The sequence below is a fragment of the Urocitellus parryii genome, chromosome 10 (assembly GCF_045843805.1).
Source record: "Urocitellus parryii isolate mUroPar1 chromosome 10, mUroPar1.hap1, whole genome shotgun sequence".
Lineage (NCBI taxonomy): Eukaryota > Metazoa > Chordata > Mammalia > Rodentia > Sciuridae > Urocitellus > Urocitellus parryii.
In genome coordinates this window covers 78,530,362-78,542,760 of record NC_135540.1, presented here as the reverse complement: position 1 = coordinate 78,542,760, position 12,399 = coordinate 78,530,362, and the positions used below count along the sequence as shown (strand labels likewise).

Genomic DNA, 12,399 nt, shown 5'->3' with positions numbered 1-12,399 from the left:
CTCCTTGAATTTGAGATCCTCCTTCATCAGCCTTCCCAGTAGCTGGAGTTATAGTTGTGTGCCACTGCACTCAGCCATCATATTGATCTTGAAAGACTAATACTTCAAAAGACTTCTTCCTATAAGGTTTTGTTTGTAAGTTTCAGTAACATTTTAGGTTTTTTTTTTTTTTCCATTTTGAGCCTATTTTTACCTCAGCTGGTGAAAGATAAGGAAATATTGTAGTTTGCTTATAAAATAGCATTTTACTTATACTTTAAAAAATTGGGGCTATAGGCTCTCACTTATTAAATGAATTGGGGTGCTAGTACATCTTTCAAACTTCCAGTATTCTCTCTTAGTGTTTATCTTGGAGTATTTCTTTATCTCCTGTCTCAGGGAGAGACACACCCTTCCTTCACCCTACCTAAGTATACTGCTTGATTTTCCCAACCAGAGATCTGCTGTTACTCTTACATGTGAAAATTTGCTTTATGAGAAATTTACATCCTTAAACTACATTTGGGCAACTACTGTAAGTGAAAACATCTGATTGCAATAGTGGTGGTAATTGATGAATTGTAATTAAAATATTACTTTCTTTTTAAATTGATGATTTCTGTATCTTAAAAAATACCTTTGTTCTCTGAAGTTGCAAATATGAGTACATATATACTGCTTCCCAGGAAAAAATTGAGAGTTCACTATAAAATAACTCTGTAATTCCTTTTTGGTTGGCTTAGTTTCTGAGTTTCATTTGTAATGAGATGAGATGACAAAAATCAAATTCATTCACTTCCCAGATAGTGTTTATCTACGTTAGTCAAGAATTATGCTAAGCCTTGGAGAATATGGAGCTGACTAAAATCCCAGCTTCTGCCTTTAGGAAGCTAGTCTTAGTTATATCTGGGGAGGGATAAAGTGAGATTAATAATTTTAAGGGAGAATTTAATAGTTCAATTTACTTTTGCATATAATAATGGATTCCACCATCGTGTATAATTATAATGCACCAGAAAAGGAAAAAATAAAGTTGATTTTACAATTTAAATGACAACACAGTCTAAGGTGACTTATTCCTTGTTTTCTAGTTTAATATCCCTCCTTCCATATTAATAATCTGTAGCACAGTTGTTGTTGTTGTTGTTGTTCTTGTTTTAATTTGGTCTATAAGCATGCCTGTATATCTGTCCAGGGATCTTAAAAACTCTTATCCTAAAATTCTGGGTGTGGAGGTAAGGCATTTACACAGTTGCCCAAAGGGCATGTTGCTTCTGAAGAAGCAGTACTGCTAGTCCTTTTATACCTGTTCCAGCCGAAGTAGGCACACCCAGCACTTAGGAGCATATTCTTGGAACAGGCTTAGTGTTCAGGGAATTTATTGCATATTCGCAGAATACAATTAATTTTATGTCAAACCTTGCTCAGCCAAGATTTTTGGTCTCTCCCTCTAATCTGTCTCTTAGAAATGATGATTATAGTATCTCCATGTAAACTCATGAATTTATTTGCATAACACTAACTTTAACATGCCTTAATTTTATTTCTTCCTCTTAACAATACTACAAGGCTTTGTGTGTTTCAGATATGTCTGGAGTATTTAAGTTTGGTTTAAAAAAAAAAAGGAGAACCAAAACGTGCTCTCCTTGTTGGTAGTCTAGTTTGGGGAGCAAGAATGATTTAGCAAGCAAGCTTGGGGCCAGGCATTGACCACAAATCAAGTCTACTGGGTAAGGCTGCCTGTGAATATGTAACCGGCAATTCTGGGTGGAAGGTATTAGATGGGACAAGCCCAGAGCACAGAGGAGTGAGCTGGGGAGATTGAGTAGCTACAGAAGTAGCTGAGGATATGCAACTGTCCTTTGAGAAAAAGATTTTTAATCTCTATTTCAAGCTAATATTTGTGTTTTTATTTATGAATAACTAATACATTTTAATGGATATGTAGTGGAAATCTTCCACTTACTCCATTCCTCAGCCACCCTTTTTTTTCTTTCTAGAAGAAATTGATGTTATGAATTTCTTGTGCATTATTCTCAATGGTATGTTATACATAATCAGCCATTCTGCATACATTGTTCTTATCTCACTGACACTTTTTCATTTATACAAATGCTGGCATATAATGACCCTTATTTGGTTTTTTTCCTGCTTAACAATATCGGTTAGAGATTACCTCCTTAAATCAGTATGCAAAGAGTCTCTTCGTTGTTTGTCATAGATGCATAGTATTTCTTTGAAAGTGGTGTGTGCCATAGTTTTTTTTAGTTACCTACAAATAGACATTTAGATTGTTTCTAGTGTCTTATTCTTTGCAAGTTGAAATTACGTGTTGTACTACGTATAGAAGTCAGCAGAGTAAGTCAAAGAGAATATGTAATTAGAACTTGGTAGCTACTGCCAAACTGGTGTCTTTGGAGTTCATACCACTTTGCCCTCCCACCAGTCCCAGTGTTCAAGTGCCTGTTTCCCCACATCTCTCTCATAGGTACAGTATTGTCAATCTTTTGGTTGTTTGCCAGTCTGATCTGGGAGTTTCTTGGTGTAATTTAAATATTCTTGAGGTGAAGACAATGCAAAGCAATTTCCTTTTATCCCTGTTATGTTTATTTCCATTTATTCTGTTAAGATGATCATTTATCATTCAAACACCTGCAGCATCTACTAAGTTTTAAAGCCCTAGATGTTAGAAACTTATTTTCGAATTCTGAGTTCTGAGGGTGAAAACATACCAGCAAATGCTTTTTGTGGCATCTGTGAGGCAGGCAGCATGTGACTGATGAGTCAGTGAGGTCAGCCTGTCCCCTGCTGTCATGGAACTTGTAACCTAGAAGCAGCAGAGATGATACAATGACAGAGTACAGCATTCTGAACATCAGAACACCTGGACAGCTGAGGGGTAAGGGAGTGTTTTCCAAAGGATAGTTTTTCACCTGCAAACCGAAGGCTCAGTGGGAGGGTTGCAGGCATTTGGGGCTAGATAAGCAGCAAATAGATATCAAAAACGGAACAGCAATGCATGAGTGACACATTTGAAGAAAAATAGGCATGTATGTTAATTTTTTAAGTTAAACTTCAAATAGTGAAACTATTGAGGTTTGGTTTTAAAAGCTGTGACACTGTTGAAGAATGTTTTGATGATTAATGTTGGCACTGTGTATTATTCCATAGATATAGATACTTTTGACAGTTTTTAAAGTTCCATGTTTTCACATTTGACCTTCACACCAACCCTGTGAAGTGGTTAGGTTTGGTGTTATTATCCCTTATCACAATGAGGAAATGCTCCCAAAGAGGATGAATCTTATCCAGGATTGCAGAGTGAGTCTGCAGCAGAGCCAGATCTGGGATCTAAGCTCTTTTGGCTTCCTTCTTCTGCCTGCTGCTTGCTGTATTTCCTGGTTAGTGATAACTAAGCCTTTTTGAGAATAGTATTGTTATAAAAATGCTGCTCTGTTGAAACTTGAGAGGCTTAAAATATAATATTGCCAAGAACCTCCCTGTCTCAGTAGTAAGATGTATTTTTTTCCATCCAGGTCTTTTAAGCTTATTATAAACACACTGTATCATGCTTAGAAGACATTTACCAACATATTTTATTTTAATATCAATGTATTTCCTTATGGTTTCACAGTATCATTCCAAGAGAAGCAAGAAATCAGACCCAGGAGAGCTTTCTGCGTTTTCTGGTCTGAAGCACTTGTGGGGATAACAGGTAGTCAAATGTGAATACCAAAATGCTTCTTTGTAGGAACAGATGAAAGATGTTGCTCTTTGAAATAGGGCTTTGGTCATGCATAGGAGGACTGGAATCACACCACCTCCTAAGAAACTGATATGTTAGTCTCCTGCATGAATGTTGGGCTTTTTGGAAAGTCAGTTTGATGGGATAAGGCTTAGCCACTTCAGAACTTTTGTGTGACCTTAGACTTGCAATTCCAATCTCCTTGTTTTCAAAACTGAGATAATATGTATCACAAAGGTTGATCTGAGAATTAAATTGAGCCTTTTACAGCATTCCTGAGACATTTTTATTTCATTCTAAAGCTTCTGTAATAGGGATGTTTCTTACAGTTGATGAACACATTTAGTGTCGTAGCTCTCCTCCCTGCTAAGCTAATAATTAAATTTATAACTGGATTGAAGAATTAATTTACGTACAGAGTTTAATGCAATATGCATTCAGTAAATAACTGCTCCACGAGACCCTCAGCCACTTAATGAGCCCCTATCTCAAAATAAAAACTTTTAGGACTGGGGATGTATCTTGGTGGTAAAGAAACCCAGGGTTCAATTGCCAGTATAAATGAATTAGTGAATGAATATAATTTTTAAAAATTGAGAAGAATTATGGTTCCTGTGTTAAGGCCATACCCCATAGGGGAATTGAGATCTCTGCTGGGCGGTTAGTCTCTATACAGGAAACCAGATATGTGAAGTGACCACAAACAGGCAGAGGGGAGAGCCCACCTGGCCTACATATCTCCCACCTAGATATTGAGGGTGGGAGACAGCAATGAAATTTGTGGTCATAATAGAGTTGGTGTCTATACCATTGGGGGAGAACTAGACAGAAAGGACCTGGTAACTAGAGGTTCCTGATCCATACAGCTGTTATAGATGTTTGTTGTTGCTTTCTTTAAATCATCTCTTGAATTCAGCTGTGATGCAGAGAGACTTGGCAGGACCAATTATATTTTTTTATTCTTTGGTCACAGTGTTAAAGGGAGAGCCTGGTTCTGCTTTGTAGGAGTGACAGTATTGAGGTAAAGACCCTATGAGGAATGTGGATTTTAAGAATGGGATTAGCATGCCATGGTTATTCCAACAACCTCTCCTTCCCTCTTGGGACTTCCCCTTCCAGTGGCCAACTTGGAAATACCAAGTTGTTCTTAAAAGGACAGTTTGTCCTTATATATCTTTCTCTGTAGTCACACCTGACAGACCTATTCTGTAGTTTGACTGCCTCTAATTTGGATGGGGAAAAAAATGGAGATGTCAATTTCAGACAAATGGAAGGTAAAATGGACTCATACTGTATAGACTTGTCTTGTAACTGCCCTCTTTTAACTACAGGCTTAAAAAGTGGCTTGATGAGCATAGAAGTATTTAAGAGTAAAGGGGTCGTAACTAACTTAATCTCAGAGAGCGCTCAGTGTATATGGATGTGAAGATGGGTAGAGAAAAATATAAAGCAAATGTTAATATTTGGGAATCTTGGCAAAGAGCTTATCGAATTCCTGTTAGCATTTTAGCAGTTTTTCCTAAACAAAATCATTTCTAAGGAAAAAAGTTCAAAGTATATTATCTTGAGCACCTTTCCATAAAAGCGCATACTAAGTCTGCATAACATAATTATATGCAGGCATGTATTTTAGCTGTACTCCTGTTGTTGGGCATTTGATCATTTTTAATTATTTGCATTATAAACTGGATTGTTTAGGGTTTTTTTTTTGGGTTGTTTATTGTGGTTTGTTTTTCAGTACTGCAGATTGAATTCAGGACCTCATTTTATGCTAGGCAAGCACTCTGAGCTACAGACCTTTCAAAAATTTATTTTGACTGTTTTTTTTCTAAGTTAATCAGGCTTGCCTTGAATGGGTTATCCTCCCACCTCCCGAATAGCTGGGATCACAGGTGTGTGCCATCACGTCTGGCTGGGACTTTTTTAAAATTAATTAATTAATTTTTATTCTGATTTGTTATATATGACAATGGAATGTATTATAATTCATATTACATATATAAAGCATAATTCTTTATATCTCTGCTTGTATACAAAGTATATTCACACCATTTGTGTCTTCATACATGTAGTTTGGATAATGATGTCCATCACATTCCACCATCATTTCTAACCCCATGCCCCCTCCCTTCCCCTCCCACCCGTTTGCCCTATCTAGAGTTCATCTATTCCTCTGGCTGGGACTTTTAAAAATATGATACTGCCTTATGTGGTTGAAACAGAACCCTTGTTCCACTTTTAAACACCTCTACTCCCATAATGAGACTCCTAGGAAAATTCATAGTAATTTAACCAACTAACTTGAACCCAAGACCTTATTTAGAATTTTTAATGAGTTAATGGGGGCTCTTTATGAGTATCCGTGTAAGGTCAATGTTGCTTATCTGTAGATAAGCTCTAGGAAAATTCCCTCAGTCCTGATTCATCCTATGGAATAAGTGGTGGTTTTTTTTTTTTTTTTTTTTTTTAATGTGTCTTTGGCGATATGAAGCCTTGGTTAAAAGTTGAGTTATTAGGAAGATCAGATAAAAAGTTTTTTCAGTGTCTTGAAGGTATAGTTTTCTCATTCATTCTTTTGGAAACAGTGGATAAATTTTTATCTTATTTTTACCTCTATTCAGTATACTCATTATTTTCATTGATTGCCACATATTATAATTGGATTACCATTTTCATTCCAGTGATAGGTAGAATGAGGGAACTATTTGTCCAGAGTTAATATAATAATACACTCTGTTCTGTCAAGTTATCTCAATATGTATTGTTATTTTTTCTAATAATACGTTAAAACCATGTATATTGTTGTGTTTTACCCTTGGATGAAAACAGCACTCATTTCTCTACCTTTGCTAAAACAGAGCAGTAATGTTGGGTCCAGTTGTTAGATATCTTTTAATGGTTCTGAAAACCAAAAAGCAGATCTAGTTGTTCACATGCAGAATGTCTGAGTGGGTACAGGTTTTAGGGATACCCTCAATTCTTTTTGTTAAACCCCCAAACTTCGTAGCCCTACCTCAACAATAAGAGTATGAAAATTTGAATAAAGCTATTTCCAGGAAACTTAAATGTTTTAAACACACACCTAGGCAGATCAAATTGAAGTTGAATTTTGACATGTCCATTAAATTCAACTACAGGACAGTATGAATGTTGCTTTTTGTCTTGTCTTTTCCTTTCCCTATACGTTTGCTTCCTGGGAAAATTTTGTATGCGTGTGTGTGTGTGTGTGTGTGTGTGTGTGTGTGTGTGTAAGGTGATAATGCTGACTAGGGTGAGAGACATTTTTAACTTTAAAATAAATTTTGGTAGGTTAGGATATTAAAAAACAATACTAATAAAGAGTCTTTTCTTTTTTTTTTAAATTATTTTTTGGTACTGTGGGTTGCACCCAGACCTGTTTTACCCCTGAGCTACATCCTCAGTCCTAAAAGTTCCTATTTTGAGATAGGGTCTCATTAAGTTGCTGAGGCTGGCCTCAAAGTTGCAATCCTTTTACCTCAGCCTCCTGGGTTGCTGGGATTACAGGTGTCCACCACTGTGTGTGGCAATAAAGGGGTATTCTTGATTGAACTACTAAGGAGTTCAGATGATTGCCATTTTTGTATTCATTTAACTTGAATTGGAGTTATCCTGTTTTAATCATTTTGTCTTCATTTATGCTGTATGTGTTATACATCTAAAGGTACTTAGGTACTATTTCTTTAATATACAATTGCTCCATTGATTAAATTTTGACCTGAGGGTCACAGTTGTCTGCCAAGGTCTCTGCTCACTGTTTCCTTGTGCATTTCCCTAAGATCAAGCTAGATGAATCTCTTTTGTCTTATTCATCCAGAATGCAAAGTTCTTAGTGAAATGTGGACCTGGAGGTGAGCTAGCCTTTGAGTGCTACTGTGGACACCAGTGTCAATCATTATCATCACTCCTAGCTGTTGTTTGTTTACTCATCTTTTCCTTCTTTTCACTTTTAGCAGACATACTCCAATGAAGTCCATTGTGTTGAAGAAATTCTAAAGGTGAGCTGATTTTTGTCATTTGAAGACACATGTAAGCAAGCAGACATATATTGCTTTAATGGACAGCTACCATTTCCAACCCTCTTTCAACAGGTTTTTTCCCCTGTATGCCTCCAACTGCCAAATAAACCAGAAGAGTAACAAAGGGAGACTTAGGAATTCTCTAACAGATTTTATTAATTAAAATGACGTTTACAAACTGCAGGGTATTGGGGCCAGAGTTTTATGGTAGTGTTCACATTTTTCTGGTTATCCATGAAGATCAGGTCATAGCTCAGAGAGGAAACCCCTGGGTTGATGTCACCTGGGAGGCAGCAGGGGTCAAACAATGTGGAATCTGTATATCTTGGGGACTAGTGACACCTGGTATGTCTGGCCTTTTGTGTTGTGGTGGTGGTGCTAGGGATGGAACCCCAGGGCCTTATACATGCAAGGCAAGCACGCCACCAACTGAGTTATATCCCCAGCCCCTCTGGGCCTTTTTTTGAATGAGTCATTGAAATTTTAAAGGCCCTCCACTCCCCAAAACAAACAAAAAAGGGGAAATAAATAAACATCTTTAGTTTTACCTTAGAGGTTTTTTAATTTTAATTTTTTGCTCATTTATTGAGACTGTTCCTAACATTTGTGCTGCTTCTACAAATGAGTCTTTGAATATATTATCCACTTGTTTAGTTTTCCTTGTACAAGCATGACAAATTCTTTCTAGAATTCAACTCTAGGAAAAAAAAATATATATATATCCTTCTTAAACTGACATGCTTTCTTTTTATCTGAGAAGAGCTGCATAAACTATCATGTTTCCTATTTTGACTTTAATTTCTAGAAAATCTAGAAATGAATTTTAACACTCAAATATAGTTAAATTGTAGTAACAGTTTTGTGTATATCTTTTATGGTTTCTAAGTATCAGTAAAAATGACATAATTCTTTATCATTTATTATAAAGTTTCTAATTTTTTTCAAATTAGAAGACACATATGACATATTTGCCTATTTTAGTCTCTAATATTCATTGTCCCCTCAATATAAATCTATCCAATCTCTTTAATTTTTCATTAATTGATGGTGGTGACTGCAGCCAGCAAATAAACATATTGATTACTCTATCGGTTACTTTGTCACCTGTGAAATAGATCATTGGAAAACACTTCTATCACTTTTTTTTTTTTTTAAAGAGAGTGAGAGTGAGAGAGAGAGAGAGAGAGAGAGAGAGAATTTTTAATATTTATTTATTTTTTTTTTTAGTTCTCGGCAGACACAACATCTTTGTTGGTATGTGGTGCTGAGGATCGAACCCGGGCCGCACGCATGCCAGGCGAGCGCGCTACCGCTTGAGCCACATCCCCAGCCCCATATCACTTTTGTTTTACAATCTTTTGTCCCTTCTTATATAGTTAGTTTTCTATGAAATTTACCTCTTAAGTAATCCACTTTGAGCTGCTAAGGATTAGAAAATTTTGACAATCAACACGTAAGATTATTAAGCAAATTACCTTTGATCGGGTTTTTGTATCATCTATTCCCTCCCCTTTTTCTGAAATTCTTTCCTATAGTGAGTCATAAAAAGAATAAATGACTGAAGTATAAAAAGCAGCTGCAACAATACAGGTTTATCATCTGCATATTTAAATGTTTCCGTGCTTCTCAGTAGGTTTTGATGTTTCGTTAATGGGAGACAGATCACATCTTTTCTTTAGGAATGATAGCATTGGACAAGTATTTTTAATTTAATAAACCCATCTACTCTCCCTCCCCTTTTATCTAACGTCACTTTAATGAGTTCTTGCCTAGCTGGAAGCACTTGAGAGTAAGTGGTTTATTCCAGTGAAGGTATATGTGTTCATTTGGCAATTGTAAGTGGAGAAAGCAAATAACACGACGCCAGGTCTGAGAAGGTTTGGATCAAAATTTTCACAGGGGAGGCTGTGAATTTGTTCCCTCCTCTGTCTGCGACCTCATTGAAGTCCTACATCTAGCTGGGTTTTAGTTTCTTCATGGTACAATGAAGACTCATGACTAGCAGATGATCTCTAGGATCCACACCAGCTCTCTCTGATGCAGAACCAGACATTATGCCCTGCCTCAAGCTTCCTATTCTTATCTTGTACCAGCAATTTATTAAGACTGTCAGGAATCCAATCGCAGATCTTTCTGATGGGTGCTAGAGGCAGCAAATACTTCCTTAACAGCAAAGGTCAAGCACAGAAGATGTTGTTTGGTTCTCTGAGGGCAACATTTAGAGTGGAAGTATTCTAATGAAGGGGAAGTGGCCTGTCACTTCTACAAGTTGATAGGGTAGGCAGATAGCAGACAGACTGCTAGTAACCAGGAGGTGGTCCGTGTGCTATGGCCAGAAAGGACAGTGTGCCCTCAGCAGGCATATGGAAAATGCTGTTGCTTTCTACTTAGAATAGTTTGGTCTCCATATCTGCTCAACATGCCAGTGAGGCTGGTGTAATGCATGGTAGCATTATTATTTATCATTCATTCAACAAATATCTGTGAAACCTCCAGATACTCTTGTAGGCACTGGGATGCCACAGTGAAGCAAATGGAGTCCTTGATCTCCTGGAGGCATGGTGAGAAAGGAAAACATATAATACAGTGATGGGGCTGTGAGAGAGATGAGAGGCCAGCGAACAGTGGCCTTGAGGGGGAGGGGAAGCCTTGGGATGGGAGAAGTTGGTATATGAGAGGAACAACTAGAACGAGACAGTGCGAGAGTAAATAGCAAGGAGAAGAGATGCAGCTTTGAGCCTTGAAGGTGCCACCTGCCTTGGCTCAGTCTTTGTGATAAATTGTTACTAAGTAGGGAACAAAGTCTCAGTCTCATGGTTCTTTCTGGACAGCTTCCTCTCCCTAGTAATGGCCCCAATTCTCCTCATGCCTAAGTCCCTTTGGCAAGTTAGGTATTTAGGGAAGTATATAAATTCTTTCAGACTACCAGGGAACCACTTAGGGTCTGAAAGAATTTATGTACTTTCCAACTGCCTGATTTAATAGCTGGGACAGCCTTAGGCATTGAGAGCAACAATGGATATTGTTGGGGAATAATTGGTGACTAAAAGTCATAGATAACATCAGGATTCTAAAGAAACTCTTATAAAACATAAGGGTGATGCTTTCAGATGTCTCCTCAACTAATCATTACATGGTTTTATATTATAGCATTATAGTGATTCCATGCCCTAAACTATTGCCAAACGAATAAAACAGTAGGTATCTCTCCTTGGTGCAATATTGAAATTCTTTTAAAACTGGACTTTTAATTAAAGTTGTAATGCTTTCCATTGATTAACTGCCTTCTGTACGTCATGTATCCAAGCACTGTAGTTAAACTGTCCTTATTATACTTTAAAAAAATAAGTCGTTCTAGTCCACCCTTTACTGAGCACTGGAGCCCAGAATTCAGGCAACGTTGCCAGGCTGACACGGCAGATTTGGGTTAGAGTTACAATTCCATTTGAGGTCCCTGGCTGCAGAGCTGTTACTTTCCAGTATGTTTTAGTACAGAACGCCTGTTGTGTACTGAACAAAGCAGATGGCCAGTCAGCAGATAAGAGCATGATTTCACTTTCCACAAAAATTATTCAGAGCCAGCATGAGTTATACTGCTCATCACTGCACAAGGTCTCTCTAGTCTGTCCTGGGGCTATAAGCAACCCAGAGTGGTGGTGGGGAAAGGCAGGGAAAGAAGTGCAGAAGGTGAAAGTACTTTCTTAAACTCCACCTCCCATTGTGGCAAAGATCAGATGGCATATCAGTACAAATAGAGAAGTTAGCTAGCATTTGAAAAGAATGGAGTGTTATGATGCATAATCAGATACCACAGCTCCCCTGGCTCACCAGCTTGCTGGTGGAGAGTTGCCTGTTGATTGTTAAGCTAGTTTGTCCAGCAATTGCAACATGTGTTGTAAGAAAGAGAGGCCTACAAACTGTGCTCTGCAGCCTTCAGCTTTCCTGTGAGGTTTTGGCCCAATCATTTTGGACCTCAGTTTTCTCATCTGTAAAATGCTAGAGTTGGAATTAATGATCTCCAATGCCATTTTAGCCCTTTCAAAAATTGTGTGTGTGCACATGCTCACCCATGTATGTTTGTGATTAGACATGCCCTTTATCTGACATAACTGTTTTCTACCAGTTTGTTAGCAAAGCAAAATCAAGTTCACAAACATGCCTAGGAGAATTTATGTCAATATAAATATATTGGTTTGTAAGCTTTAGAAATCTTGCCTTCATCCAAGAAATTCATGAGAAAAAAAAATTACACTTTTCTTAATGGAAAATGAAGGTGATTTTTAAAGGCCCTTTTCTCCAAAAAGTTCTTATGTGCTATAGTGTGTATCGGGGAAGGGTCAAATCCACTAAAACTCTAAGTGGATCAAGTGGCCTGAATTACTTGTTTGCTTAAGTCAAACAGGAAAGTTCTTCCTTTGAACTTCAGTAATTCCAGGAAATGCAGTAAAGAAGTTGAGGGAGAAAGAAAGCAGAGTGGAGATGTTTGCCCAGCACAGTCTGCTGTTAACATCCTCACGGTTACATAAACTCTGCCAGCACCTGTTACAGTTTGTGTGCATTACAATATTCAGAGGATTGATTCCATTCATCTACATACTTGTTTTTCAAAGTTGATTTTTTTTTTCAGTTTTATAAGTT

The 12,399-nt window shown here is 37.4% G+C and overlaps 1 protein-coding gene across 1 annotated transcript in view; it reads left to right on the top strand.

Annotated features, from left to right (window-relative positions):
• The first annotated feature begins 7,699 nt into the window (after window positions 1–7,699).
• LOC113177246 (ALF transcription elongation factor 1) overlaps window positions 7,700–12,399 on the top strand; it is a 55,256-nt gene continuing 50,556 nt past the window's right edge. Inside the window, exon 1 of the mRNA XM_026381788.2 lies at window positions 7,700–7,740. The gene's annotated coding sequence lies outside the window, so the exon portion shown is untranslated. The remainder of the gene's footprint in view (window positions 7,741–12,399) is intronic.